Source organism: Cherax quadricarinatus, chromosome 84 (assembly GCF_038502225.1).
Source record: "Cherax quadricarinatus isolate ZL_2023a chromosome 84, ASM3850222v1, whole genome shotgun sequence".
NCBI classification, from domain to species: Eukaryota; Metazoa; Arthropoda; class Malacostraca; order Decapoda; family Parastacidae; genus Cherax; species Cherax quadricarinatus.
In genome coordinates, this window is record NC_091375.1 from 8,522,538 (window position 1) to 8,538,562 (window position 16,025).

General features: G+C 38.4%; 1 protein-coding gene across 1 annotated transcript in view; it reads left to right on the forward strand.

Annotated features, from left to right (window-relative positions):
* The first annotated feature begins 1,456 nt into the window (after positions 1-1,456).
* nsl1 (non-specific lethal 1) overlaps positions 1,457-16,025 on the forward strand; it is a 326,238-nt gene continuing 311,669 nt past the window's right edge. The window contains exon 1 of the mRNA XM_053799428.2: positions 1,457-1,588. The gene's annotated coding sequence lies outside the window, so the exon portion shown is untranslated. The remainder of the gene's footprint in view (positions 1,589-16,025) is intronic.

Sequence of the window (16,025 nt, forward strand, 5' to 3'; positions counted from 1 at the left end):
CTAGAAGGGTTAGGCATGGTATCGATGTGTGATATCACCTGTTTACTCTGATCTTATTACATATATATATATATATATATATATATATATATATATATATATATATATATATATATATATATATATATATATATATATATATATATATATATATATATATATATATATATATATATAATATACATATGTCGTGCCGAATATGTAAAACTGGTAAATTAGCAAGAACTCATTTAAAATTAAGTCCTTTCTAAAATTTTCTCTTATACGTTTAAAGATATATTTTTTTCATTAATGTTAATGTAAAAAATTTTAATTTTGCTCCAAAAGAATCTTAGAAAACTTACCTAACCTTATTATAACAAGAGCAATTTATTTTAACCTAACCCAACTAAATATTTTTTAAATACGTTTACAATAATTTAATACTAAACAAACACAATCAAACATATTTTTTTTCGTTAGGTTCAGAATGATTTTGGCGAAATTATTGCATACACAAATTTTCACTTGTCCTATATGGCAAGATGAGCGTTGCTATTTAAGCCAAGATCGCAAGTTCTGCCTATTCGGCACGACATATATATATATATATATATATATATATATATATATATATATATATATATATATATATATATATATATATATATATATATATATTAGAATTTTAAACATCAATATATTGTTAAAATATATACAGTAAAGTAATAGCTATTTTCATTTAAGATAATTATCTTGTGGTAAATATAATTATTTGATAGATATTATTTACGAGTGAGATAATAACATTGTTATATTAATGTTAAGTGAAACATTGTACTTATTAATGGCCGCCGCCTATATTGTCCCCTGGTCCAGCCACTCTCTCTCTCTCTCTTATACTCTTACTTTCTGCCTTATAATACAATATCTTGACGTTTGGTGGTTATATTCTATATTTCTGGCTTGTTTAAAAATTATTTGAGTTTGGAATAAATAATGTTGATCCAAAACGCGCCAAATTTTGTATGGTAAAGCCAACTCACAGCAGTTGTGCTAAGAGGACTTCCTCCTTTCATCATATCTTTATTCTCTAATATTTTGCTTATATCCTTTCTATAGTAGTGTAGATGTATGTGAATAAGATGAAATTAATTGCGAGTATGTAATGTGATATATTATAATGGTGTAAATTTGAGTGTATATGCGTCATAAGTGTTATAATAGTGATGTGTGCGAGGAGGGTGTAGTGAGGATGTAAGAGCGTGGTGGTGCGTCGTGACGTCATCACCCGCGCATCTTACTCACTTGAGAGACTATAGTCTCACTGTTTTATACTCTCTACCTTTATTTTTCTCCGCTCGCTCGCAAAAATGTGAATATATTGGTAAATACTTTATTTTGGCAGTAGAAAGTGTTGGGAAGTGGCAGGTGTGTGTAGCAGTGGTAATTAAGGCTACAATAAAGAGCTAGTGTAGAGGAGATTCAGTAACTGCTGTGGTGTGTATTGAGAGGTGGTGTGAGAAACTACACTGCTGGAATTTTCAGTGAAATATACGTAATTTCGGTGTCTTTTGGATTAGCAGCCGCATCTTCAGGGTATTTCCAGGTTTGTAACAGTTTGATGTGTGAGTTAGTGGTGTTATGAAGGCGCGGAGATGGGCGTGAGGGCGGTGGTGGGTGTAATAATAATGGAGGAGGGTGGTGGGCGGGAGGTTGGTGGCGGTCCATGGCGGCGGCGGCGGCGGCGGCGGCACTGGTGTCACGTGGTGGAGCACCACCACCGGCGGCGGTGCTGGTGCTGGCGGTGCTCATGGTGCAACCTCAGTGTCTCCCGTGACGCCTTCATGAGAGTTCCATTTCGATGGTGCTGCTCTATACTAAGTTATCACAGTGTTAACATTGTTAACCTCACAAACATGTTAATGACGCCTCTCTAACACTAATCTATACTAAGTTATTAAGGAGTCTTAAAATTGTTAACCATACTAAAGTTAATGATGCAGCATTGTTAACCACACTGACATGTTAATGACGCAACATTAACCACACTGACATGTTAATGACGCAACATTAACCACACTGACATGTTAATGACGCAACATTAACCACACTGACATGTTAATGACGCAACATTAACCACACTGACATGTTAATGACGCAACATTAACCACACTGACATGTTAATGACGCAAAATTAACCACACTGACATGTTAATGACGCAACATTAACCACACTGACATGTTAATGACGCAACATTAACCACACTGACATGTTAATGACGCAACATTAACCACACTGACATGTTAATGACGCAACATTAACCACACTGACATGTTAATGACGCAACATTAACCACACTGACATGTTAATGACGCAACATTAACCACACTGACATGTTAATGACGCAACATTAACCACACTGACATGTTAATGACGCAACATTAACCACACTGACATGTTAATGACGCAACATTGTTAACCACACTGACATGTTAATGACGCAACATTGTTAACCACATTAACACGTTAATGACGCAACATTGTTAACCACACTGACATGTTAATGACGCAACATTGTTAACCACACTAACATGTTAACGACTCAAAATTCACACAATTGGGTTACGTAAGTTTATTTAGGTACCCTCAAGGGAGGTTCCTTGACGCTGGTGAGGGGCTCTTGATCTAGGGAATTGGAGCTGTGCTCCAGTTCCCTGAATTAAGCCTGAATATTTTTCATCCCCCCCCCAGAGGAGCTGTATAATCCGTACGGGTTCAGCGCTCCCCCATGATAATTAACGTGTGTAAATTGCTTAGGATAACCCAAAAATAAGAGTGACTTATTTCCATTGTGGTGCTACAGTGTAGAGGTTTTAAACCCATGGGGGTAAAAAACTGTTTTGATAACTCGGCAAAACTAACATGGAAAGGAGTGTACCTGTAGGTTGTCGCATTGCCTCAAGTTCTCTTAATAAGAAAAGTTATAATTTTTACCCAAAATAAAACTACGTTGCACAGTCCACTTATTGTGGGAGATTTTATACAATAAAAATAACCAAGCAGCTATGCCTAACATTGCTGTTATAGCCCTTGTGGTTTAGCGCTTCATTTTTTGATAATAAAAATAATAATATGCTTAACATTGACCAAAACCGATTTTACCTTAGAAATCTTCGTTATAATACATCTAAGCTTCCATCATTCCAGATTTATTTATTTATTTATTTTTATTTATTTACAATTTGAGCATACATAGAAGTACAGATCATTGTAAGAACGGAATTTTTCCTGAACTAAATTTAAAAAAATACATACGAGGATACCTTGAAGGTGAACACGCGTATTCAGTGGTAATGCTATTAAACAAAATGTATAGTATGCGGGAAGAAAATGTGTTTATACAGTATTGATTGTATAATATAATTTACACACCCGTTAACACGTGTTTAAACAAGTTGAAGGAAGTTCCTTGATGCCGGTGATCAGCCCTTGACACGATGTTCATCGCATACTTGTGCCTAACAATATTTTAATGCATGTAAACTACATGTATACTGCATAAAAATTACACTATTTGAATTTATTACATCAGGTGGTAACCCCAGCGGGTTTAGAGCTTTCTACTAATATAGTGAATATAGTAGTGTGTAAAGCTGTATTATTATTATATAATCATGGGAAGCGCTAAACCCGTAAGATTATACAGCGCATGTGGGGGAGGGGATGGAAGGTATTCAGGCTCAATTCAGGGAACTGGAGCACCGATCCAATTCCCTAGATCAAGAGCCCCCCACCAGCGTCAAGAAACCTCCCTCGAGGGGTGTGTAAAGCTGTAAGTTTATTCAGGTATGCACAAATACAGTTACATAGATTATCAAACGTAGCATATGACACTCTTCAGGTCACTTGTTCTATCTAGGCTGGAATATTGCTGCACACTAACACCACCTTTCAGGCAGGTGAAATTGCTGACCTAGAAAATGTACAGAGAACCTTCACGGCGCGCATAACGGAGATAAAACACCTCAATTACTGGGAGCGCTTGAGGTTCCTAAACCTGTATTCCCTGGAACGCAGGCGGGAGAGATACATGATTATATACACCTGGAAAATCCTAGAGGGACTAGTACCGAACTTGCACACGAAAATCACTCGCAACGAAAGCAAAAGACTTGGCAGACGATGCAACATCCCTCCAATGAAAGGCAGGGATATCACTAGCACGTTAAGAGACAATACAATAAGTGTCAGGGGCCCAAGACTGTTCAACTGCCTCCCAGCATACATAAGGGGGATTACCAATAGACCCTTGGCAGTCTTCAAGCTGGCACTGGACAAGCACCTAAAATTGGTACCTGACCAGCCGGGCTGTGACTCATACGTTGGATTGCGTGCAGCCAGCAGTAACAGCCTGGTTGATCAGGCTCTGATCCACCAGGAGGCCTGGTCACAGACCGGGTCGCGGGGGCTTTGACCCCCGGAACTCTCTCCAGGTAAACTCCAGGATATGTGTAGAGAACCTAGGATAACCAAATAAATCAAAGTAACTCATTTCCATTGGAGTCCTTTTAATACCTTATTTTTATACTATAAAGGAGATATCCTATTATACTATAAAAGAGCTATACTAGGAATAAGGTAAAATGAGCTATTTATGTTTACATATATGTTAGCTAAAAAAAAATAATTCTCCCTTTCTGTCACTACATTTATTAAGCATCTTTTGGCTCTTCTTGAACTGGTTCATGCTATGACTGGCTTTGACATGTGCAGGCAGTCTTTACCATTTCTTTATTGCTGTACAATAAAAGGTGTTTGAAGCCTGGCCACTGACTGGGTAATACAAAGTTGTGCTCTCTCCCCCTAGTACTGTGATTGCTCCGGTTCCCAGCCTTGACAGAATTGGACAGTTTATGAGCAGTTTTATAAACTTGTGATGAATGGTTTGAAAAACCGACAAGTTGAAGATTGAGACACTTATGCAACATATGGGAATCTTTATTCAGGAAACGTTTCGCCACACAGTGGCTTCATCAGTCCGATACAAAGTAGAAAGGCGTAAGGAGAGGAGGAGTTTGAGGTAATCAGTCCCTCAGCCTGGAGTCGATGTGTTCAGTCCATCAATCTTGTAGAATGTACAGCATAGGGCCGTAGACCTGGCTTATATACTGTAGTGAGGTGAGGCATCATGGGATCTTGTTACAAAGAATTCTTAAACACTTGTCCAACCTTTGGACGAAGACCTACTTCGACTAGTGGATGGTACCACTATGACCTCACCTCCTGCTTCGCCTCACCTCACTACAGTATATAAGCCAGGTCTACAGCCCTATGCTGTACATTCTACAAGATTGATGGACTGAACACATTGACTCCAGGCTGAGGGACTGATTACCTCAAACTCCTCCTCTCCTTACGCCTTTCTACTTTGTATCGGACTGATGAAGCCACTGTGTGGCGAAACGTTTCCTGAATAAAGATTCCCATATGTTGCATAAGTGTCTCAATCTTCAGTTTTATAAACTTGATTTAAATTCAGTTGTTTTACTTTGTCTTCAACATTCAGCATATCCAATTGTAATTCATCATGGCCTACATGTTCTCTTGGACCCAGGTCCAGGATGAATCTTACCATTTTGTTCTGGATGATTTGCAGTCTATCTTTCAGCTTTTGTTGTCAAGGCAGATTACCATGAAGAGTAAGTGTAGTCCAAATGACATAGGGTCCTCCGAGCCTCAGTAGGTAGACACTGTGCTTGTCTGTAGAGGAACTTTAGTCTGGCATTTCCTTTCTTTACTACTATGTTCCCTATCAATTCTGATATGCATGGGTCAAAAGGGAATTCCCAGATATTTTACTGAGGAAACTGAAGTGATTGGTTCCCCATTACACCTGACATTAAAATTGTTTACCCTTCTCACTTTGTTTCATGCCAAAGAGTATGGCTTTCATTTTCCCAAGGTGTAACAATAGTTTATTGTCTACTAACCATTTGCTGCAGGACTCCAGTTCCAATGATATTACATTAGCTTTATCTTGTAGGTCTTTACCTGACACTAACAGAGTACTGTCATCTGCATACAGTAGGAGTTTGCACTTTACACTGATGGACATGTCATTTACATAACATAGGAATAATAAGGGACCCAGAATACTACCGTGGGGAACTCCACGTGCTATCAGCAGGGGTTCAGATTCTGTTTTGTTCATTTTGACAATTTGTTTCCTGTTGTTAAGATAGGACTTAAACCAGTCTATGGAACCTATGCCTGGTGCCCTGTGGCCTGATCGCTAAAGCTCTTGCTTCACATGACGAGGGTCTGCGTTCAATTCCCTGCATGGGTAGAAGCATTGGGCATACTTCTTTACACCAGTTGTCTATGTTCACCCATCAGTAAAATGGGTACCTAGGAGTTAGTCAACTTGTGTGGGTCACATCCTGGAACAAGGATCTAATTTACCCGAAATACTCTGCATAACAAGGAACTTTCTATATAGTAGTATGTCATTGATGTCAGCTAGGTCTTTATACCATATACTTGTAGTAGATAAAGATATTATATATAGCTTGAAGTTTCTTACATAATATATTGTGGTTGACAGTATCAAAGGCTTTTTGCAAGTCTAAGGTTACTATTCCTATTAGGTTCCCTATCGACATTTCAGTTCTCATATAATCCATCAGATTAATTAGGGAGGTGTTGGTTGAGTAAGATCTCCTAAAGCTTGATTGGTAACTATGAAGAATGTTGTTGTCATTAAGATACTCAACTACTTGACAGTACACTGCCCTCTCCAGAATTTTGGATATTACACTGAGTATACTAACAGGCCTATAGTTGCTGACATCAGACCTACTATTTTTCTTGAAAATAGGAGTAACTCTGGCCTCCTTGAACCCCTCCAGTACAGTATTAGTGGTGATGGACAAATTTATTATGTAAGCAAGGGGATTGGCAATTCAGAAACACCATCTCTTAGAAACTTAGATGGGATGTTATCTGGGCTGGTGCTCTTAGTTGGGTTTAACCTGCTTAGTTCTTTTTGCACAAAGTCATGAGATACATTGACTAGTTGACAACTGTTTGGAGTTACCCCTTTATTGGTATAGTATGTTTTAAACTTATCAGTCTGTGTTAAAGGTATTTCATGCAGCTGGTAGTTTACTTACTAGTGTTGATGCGACAGATGTATGTAGTAGGATTTAAAACATTTTACCACTTTAGTTGTTTTGTGGCATACCTTGTTATTGATATTTAGTACTATGTTAGATCTATCTATGGGTTTATGGCTATACCCCAACTGTTTTAGTTGTTGCCAGAGCTTTCTAGGGTTATTCTTGTACTCTTTGATTTTTGAGCAATAGTGCCTTGCCTTTGCTCCTTTTATAAGCCTCTGCACTCTGTTCCTCACCCTTTGGAAATTGATCCCACGTATCGGAAATCTTCCCTATGAGGATAGACTGAGGGCCCTGAATCTGCACTCTCTAGAAAGGCGTAGAATTAGGGATGATATGATTGAGGTGTATAAATGGAAGACAGGAATAAATAAAGGAGATGTAAATAACGTGCTGAAAATATCTAACCTAGACAGGACTCTTAGCAATGGTTTTAAATTGGAAAAATTCAGATTCAGGAAGGATATAGGAAAGCACTGGTATGGTAATAGAGTTGTGGATGAGTCCAGTTATAGAGGCTAAAATGTTGTGTAGTTTTAAAAATAGGTTAGATAAATGCATGAGTGGGTGTGGGTGAGTGTGAGTGTGAGTTGGACCTGATTAGCTTGTGCTACTAGGTCAGTTGCCGTGTTCCTTAAGTGAATGTGACCTGACCTGACTAGGTTGGGGCATTGGCTTAAGCCGGTAGGAGACTTGGACCTGCCTCGTATGGGCCAGTAGGCCTGCTGCAGTGTTCCTTCTTATGTTCTTATGTAATATCCTGTCTGTTTGCCCTAAATCTTTTTAGCAACTGGTCTCTGAATTTCCTATTATCTAATATCTCGGTAGTCATCCAGGGTTCGGTTCTCCGTTTAATCCTAACTTCTTTAACTGGTGCAATATTATCAAGGATGGCAGTCAACATTGTTTTGAATTTTTCCCAGGCATCATATACATCTGTGCAACTTATCACTGTTCAGTCACAATTGTGTAGCCTATTTACTAGTGTTTCTTTACTGTAATTTCTAGTCAACTTCTTTTTTATTGTCCTGTGTAGGCCTATCCATTCCCTAGTGATTTTCCTGGTGCAGTAAATGGTGAAATGATCACTAAGGCCTGTGGTAATGCTGCCTGACTAACTAATGTTCTCAGAGCAGTTACAAAGTATGTTGTAAATTAGAGTGGCTGAGAACTGTGATCTGGATTGGTGTATTAATTAGTTGAGAGTAACTATTTAAACCTAGAATTTGCTTATAGCTTTTACATAGCCCATTATTTTGCTGTTGAAAACAGATATTGAAGTCTCCCAGTATTACTGTCTCGCAATTGTTCTCAAGTTCAGACAAGATTCTCGAAAAGTTTTCTAAGAACTGGTCATGGGTGGGAGGGCGGTAACTCGCTCCTACTAAGATGGGTTTGGTCTTAGGAAGCAACACTTCAAACCATAAAATCTCCAGTTTGTCATTTAAATTAGGTCTTGGGTTGTAGACCAAGTCACTTCTTATGTAGGCACATACCCCACCACCTTCTCTGCTCTTACCTAAGCGTTTTATATTGTAGCCTATTTTGACCTCGTCATCAGTCACCGTATTATCCAACCAGGATTCAGAGATGGATATAACTGCCGCCCTAGTTCTGTTAGCTAGAATTCTAATCTCTGCCAATTTTGGAAAAAGTGATCTTGTATTGACATGAATGAAGTGAAGGCCTGTTTTCATAAAACAATTATAATCATCAATATATGGCAAGGGGTCATTTGTATTAAAACTGGGTAAAGCAATATCATCACTGCTAAAGGGTAACTATGCCAAAGTGCATTTGTTACGAACAAAATGAAATCTGGTATCGTTACCCTAATCATATACATTTCCATTATGCACCCACCCCTTGCACATTTTACAAAAGGTATACACCTACCATGTGACTTACGACCTGCTTGACTTACGACCACTCGACTTACAACCGTGTTTTTTATGCCAAATTTCTGGGAAATAAACAACTATTTGTGTTGTACAAAGTGTTTATCCTAAACCTTACAGTATAAAATACAGTACTAACAGCATAAAAAGTAAAGTAAAACGTGAAATACCAAAATAAAACAATAAAATAAAGTCATTACAAAAATGTTTTGTTGATATTCAGTAGTAAAGTTCGACTTACGACCATTTCGACTTAGGACCGGTTTCTCGGAACCGAACTCGGTCGTAAGTCGGATGGTAGGTGTATTTACTGTTCTTTCGTACCTTAGTACAGTGTATACATGTGTCTGGTAGTGGCTGAGATAATAAGAATGGTTCTGGTGTCTCACATTGCCATATGTATTCATTACATAGAGTTATGGTTATCATTCCTTGCTGCTAGACTGTCATTATCATCTTCACTTATCTGCCTGTTTTGCACCTGTACCATAGTTTGAGGTCCTGGATTAGTTTGGATATTGCCACTTAATAATGCCACTGTTTTTGTTTGAGTTTTGCCATACCTTACTGCAATACATTTACTTTTCTGGTAGGATGGCAGCTGTTGGGCTTTCACTGTCCAGGGTGCTATTTTGCCATTTCCAGTCCCTATCACTGTATAACCCTTGTAGGTTTAGTGCTTCTTTTTGGTTATAATAATAGCGTGTAAACATAATTACACAAGTTTAGTGATGAAGTTGCCATGGATCAGAAACCTTTACGAGGAAGCTAGGCCTTTGCACTCGCTGGAAGGCGTAGAATTAGGCAGATATATGAAGTGTACAGATGAAAAACGGGGATAAATGAAGGGATATAAATAATGAACTGACAGTATCAAAGACAGGACTCTCAGCAAACAAACTTATGTCCACAAGATACCTACGCAACATAATTTAAAAGGAGATTGTGTCGCTTTTGATAGTGTCCATGTAAAGCCCCTGGTTATACTGGGCATTTCAGGCAAGATACAACATAAGATTAATACAGTATAGTAGACATAATAAACTGCACCAATGTGATGTTAAAAGGACCACAATGGAAATAAGTCACCATGTCAAACTTTTCTTGGGTTATCCTAGGTAATTTGCATGTGTTATTATGCATGATAATTAGGTATTTACGTGGACCTGTACCTAAATAAACTTGTAAAAAATCACGAAAAATACATTAATTCAATGACGATAAACATACACATGAGTACAATACACAATAAGAAAAATTAAATTACAGCCTTTAACGACGGATTTCCGTTCCCAAGACCACGTCATTAACCCTTTGAGTGTCGCGGCCGTATATATACGTCTTACGAGGTACCGTGTTTGACGTATATATACTCGTAAATTCTAGCGGCTTCAAATCAAGCAGGAGAAAGCTGGTAGGCCCACATGTGAGAGAATGGGTCTGTGTGGTTAGTGTGCACCATATAAAAAAAATCCTGGAGCACGCAGTGCATAATGAGAAAAAAAAACTCCGACCGTTTTTTTTTTAATTAAAATGCCGACTTTGTGGTCTATTTTCGTATAGTATTTCTGGTTGTATTCTCGTTTTCTTGGTCTCATTTGATAGAATGGAAAACATATTATAGAAATCGGGTGATTTTGATTGATTTTACTATAAAAAGAACCTAGAAATGGAGCTCAAAGTAGGGGAAATGTTTGATTTTTGCCAATGTTCAAAAGTAAACAAATGATGCCATTGTCCAATAAATGTCCAATTAGCCATTCTAATATGCAGTCATGAATGGGTTCATGTTATTTATACAATTATTACAGTATTGCAGTAGTCTGCATAATAGTAAGTCATCTATTTTTTGTTTGAATAAAAATTCAAAATAGAAAGCAAGAGTAATATCACAGGGGCCTGGAGACATGACTGATGAACAAAGAAAATGTTGTTTTAGAGCCAGGAATGTCTGCATTGTTCATTCTGGACCTTATTTTGAAATTGTCATATTTTTTAGTTTTCGTGAAATTGGCCAAATTGCAAATTTCTGACCACATTATTAGGTAGTTGAAATCGGTAAATGGGCAGTTTCTTGTACTCAGTCGATGGAAAAAATGGAGTTCTAAAGAAATAGCTATGAGTTTGGGCGACTGGAACAACAGAATTAGCCGAAAATAGGGCTCAAAGTGGGCGAAATCGCCGATTTGTAAACAGGCCGAGGTCGCTAACTTCGCGAGAGCATAATTCCCTCAGTTTTCCATCAAATTTCGTTTTTTTGTTGTCATTACAATCGGGAAAAGATTCTCTATCAAGATCATAAGAAAAAATAATTTTTTTTTTTTTAAATTTTGCGACACCAGGAGACACCTCAGGATTGGGGGTTGCGACAGTCAAGGGGTTAAACGAATTCATTGCTAAGTGATGAGCATATTATAATGGTAGTGGGTTTGTGTCAACCATCTTTGATATTATTTTAATGTCACCTGTGCACCATTTATAACATTTCTGGTATATTTATAAACATCTCTACAGTAGTGTACTGCATATTGTATTATACAGAGTAGAGGAAATCAGCTCTAATATGCATTATTTAGGTATGCATACTGGCCAGAGAGTCCGTCGAAAGTCCGAGGCTTTGGTAAACAAGTACGTCACTAAGTGAGGAGAGGCTGTACAGTGGTACCAGCACTCTTGTACGAGTGTGAAGCATGGGCTGTAAATGTTGAGCGAGGAAGAGGTTGGTGCTACGTTCCACAGTCAGCTCTCCTGGCACTGTACCATTCACTCATATACCCTTATCTTGCATATGGAATTTGTGCATGGGGATCAACAACATCCAGTCACCTAAAACCCCTAATAACCCAGCAAAAGGCAGCACTAAGAATGATAACAAATTCCCACTTCTGCCAGCATACTCCACCAATTTCCAAAAGTCTGAATCTACTTACCATTAAGAACATCCATACTTATTCATGTGCCTACTACATACACAGAACAATACACGCAAATATAAACCCCCCACTCAAACTTTTCCTCACCAACCTAAACAGGACACATGACCACAACACAAGACACAGATCTCTTTTTGATATACCTCGTGTCCATATCACTGTGTAAAAACTCTATGCACATAAAGGGCCCCAAAATATGGAATTCATTACCAGAAGATGTTAAAGTAACCCAGTCTGAAAATCAATTTAAGACTCTTCTCAAAAGCTACTTAATCACCCTAGACTAAATGCTAAATACTCAGTATACATTTACTCACCTATGTACTCCCACATCATAACTGAAACAATCACATTGAACCTCTTATCCATTGTTGACAGGAATATAATTGAATCATTGTTTTTCATAAAAGCATTTTAGAATATAAATACGTATATCTTTGTATTATACAAATTTTGTTTCAGTTATAATTAATATTCTACTGTACAACTATGAAATAATTACTTTCCTACTGTACAACTATGATATACTACTTCTTAGTATTAAGTAGAATGTAAGCCAATAATGTTAAGTTGGCCCATAATGCCAAGGCATAATAGAGGCTCTCTTTGCATTGCGTCCCACTATTGTATATACACAATCTCAATGTACTGTTTGCAAAGACATAAATAAATAAATAAATAAATGTGTGGTGTAAATGTCATGCAGAGTATTCATAGTATAGAAACCAGGAGATGTGGAGTTATGTACTAAAAGTATTATTCAGAGGGCTGAGGAGGGGTTGTTGAGGTTGTTTTGGTCATTTAGAGAGGATGGAGCAATATAGGATGACTTGGAGGTTGTATAAATCTGTAGTGGAGGGAAGGAGGGGTAGGGGTCATCCTACAAAAGGGTGGATGGAGTGGGTAAAGGAAGTTTTGTGTATAAGAGGCTTGGACATACAGTTGGCATGTGTGTGCATGTTAGATAGGAGTGAGTGCAGATGAATGCTTTATGGGACATGATGAGCTGTTGGAGTGTGGGCAGGGTAATATTTTGTGAAGGGCTTCGGGGAAACCAGTTAGCCAGACTTGAGTTCTATAGGTCGGAAGTACAATGCCTGCACTTTTAACCCTTTGACTGTCGCAACCCCCAGTCCTGAGGTGTCTCCTGGTGTCGCAAAATTTAAAAAAAAAATTATTTTTTCTTATGAAATGATAGAGAATCTTTTCCCGATTGTAAAGACACCAAAAAAACGAAATTTGATGGAAAACTGACGGAATTACGCTCTCGCGAAGTTAGCGACCTCAGCGATATTTACAAATCGGCGATTTCGCCCACTTCGAGCCCTATTTTCGGCTAATTCCATTATTCCAGTCAACCAAACTCATAGCTATTTCTTCAGAACTCCATTTTTTCCATCGATTGAGTACAAGAAACTGCCTATTTACTGATTTCAACTACCCAGTAACATGGTCAAAAATTTGCAATTTGGCCAATTTCACGAAAATTAAAAAATATGGCAATTTCAAAATAAGGACCAGAATGAACAATGCAGACATTCCTGGCTCTAAAATAACATTTTCTTCGTTCATCAGTCATGTCTCCAGGCCCTTGTGATATTACTCTTGCTTTTTATTTTGGAATTTTATTAAAACAAAAAATAGAAGATTTACTGTTATGCAGACTACTGCAATACTGTAATAATTGTAAAAATTACATCAACCCATTCATGACTGCATATTAGAATGGCTAGTTGGACATTTATTGGACAATGACATCATTTGTTTACTTTTGAACATCGGCAAAAATCAAACATTTCCCTTACTTTGTGCTCCATTTCCAGGTTCTTTTTATAGTAAAATTAATCAAAATCACCTCTATTTCTATAATATAGTTTCCAATCTATCAAATGAGACCAAGAAAACGAGAATACAATCACAAATACTATACGAAAATAGACCACAAAGTCGGCATTTTAATTAAAAAAAACGGTCGGAGTTTTTTTTTTTCTCATTATGCACTGTGTGCTCCAGGATTTTTTTTATATGGTGCACACTGACCACACAGACCCATTCTCTCACATGTGGGCCTACCAGCTTTCTCCTGCCTGATTTGAAGCCGCTAGAATTTGAGAGTATATATACATCAAACACGGTACCTCGTAAACGTATATATACGGCCGCGACAGTCAGAGGGTTAAAGGAGGGGTTTGGGATATTTGCTGTTTGGAGTGACTTCTAAACTGTTGTACCTGCACACCTCTGTGTGTGAATGATGGTGAAAGTATTTTTTGCTTTTGGGTCACCCTGCCCATGTGGGAGACAGCCAGCGTGTTGAATAAATTAAATATGTATATACAGTGGACTCTCAGTTTTCATATTTAATCCGTTCCAGAGCGATCAGTGAAAATGGGCACCATTTTCCCCATAAATAATGTAAATCCAATTAATCTGTTCCAGGCACCCAGAAGTATTAACAATTTTTTTTTTTTACCTTAATTCTAGATTTACATGCACAAAAGAATGAACATTCAACATGACACTTACCTTTATTGATGGATGTTAATAATGGATGGAAAGTAGGAAGGAAGGGAGAGGGAAAAGGTTATTCTTTCGAAGGGGAATCCCCCTCCATAAGGACTGCAGGTACCAAGTCCTTATCTGGGGTCACTTCCCTCCTTTGTTTTTTACTGTCACTAGGACCAGCTTGAGAGTCACTGGACCCCTGTAGCACAAAATATCTGTCCAGATAGGTCTGTTTCTGGTGTGTCTAAGATTTGCCTAAAATGGGACATGGCATTGTCATTGTAAAAGTTGCCAGCACGGATTGCAACAGCTTTTTCAGGGTGATGTTCCTCCACAAATGAATGCATTTTAGTCCACATTGCACAAATCTCCTTAATCTTTGAAGAGGGCACCTTCTTCCATCTCTCTTCCTCCTCCCATCTCTCTTCCTCCTCTTCTGAAGAAATTTCCTGAGTGTGGTCTGTTGCTGTTGCAGATGAAGCTCTTGCAGCTTATCAGTGGTTAGCTCTTGATTTTGGTCCTCCACCAACTCTTCCACATCCTCGCCACTTACATTCAACCCCATGGAATTCCCCAATGCCACAGTTGATTGCACAAAGGGTGTAGGGTTGACAGGGTCAGCCTCAAGCCCTTCAAAATTCTTCTTTTGGACATAATCTAGCCACAGTTTTCCCTAAGCAGAGTTCATCCTCCTGGAAGTCACTCCCTGCCAAGCCTTATCTATAAGGCTTATGGAGTGGAAGATATTGAAGTGATTCTTCCAGAACTCTCTTAGGGTCAGTTCAGAGTCTGAGGTTATGTCAAAGCACCTTTGAAACATTGCTTTGGTGTACAGTTTTTTGAAGTTTGCAATGATCTGCTGGTCCATGGGCTGGATGAGAGGAGTGGCATTAGGAGGCAAGAACTTCACTGTTACAAAACTGAATTCCTTGGACAGTTGGTCTTCCAAGTCTGGAGGATGAGCAGGAGCATTGTCCATTAACAGGAGGCACTGGAGTGGCAATTTATTATCCAGGAGGTATTTCTTCACACTCGGGCCAAACACTTCATTGAACCATTCAAGGAAAATTTCCCTTGTGACCCATACTTTACACATCACACAATTTACTCTTGACGACAACGTTTTTCTTGAACACACTGGGATTTTCAGAGTGATACACGAGTAAAGGCTTCACTTTGAAATCCCTACTAGCATTACCACGCAACTAGAGAATTAGCCTGTCTTTCATCGGCTTGTGTCCTGAGAGTGCCTTTTCCTCCTGTGTGATGTAGGTCCTCTTCGGCATTTTCTTCCAAAACAGGCCTGTTTCATCACAGTTGAACACTTGTTGGGGTTGGAATTTTTCAGTTTGTCAGAACTGGCACCCTCACCATGTCTTACAACACTGTGTATGCCACTTCATTTCTTGAATTTTTCGAACCAGCCTTTGCTGGCCTTAAATTCACCAACATCAGCACTCATTTCAGGCAGTTTCTTTGAGATTACCATGTGACTTCCTTGCCTTTTCACAAATTATCGACTGCACAA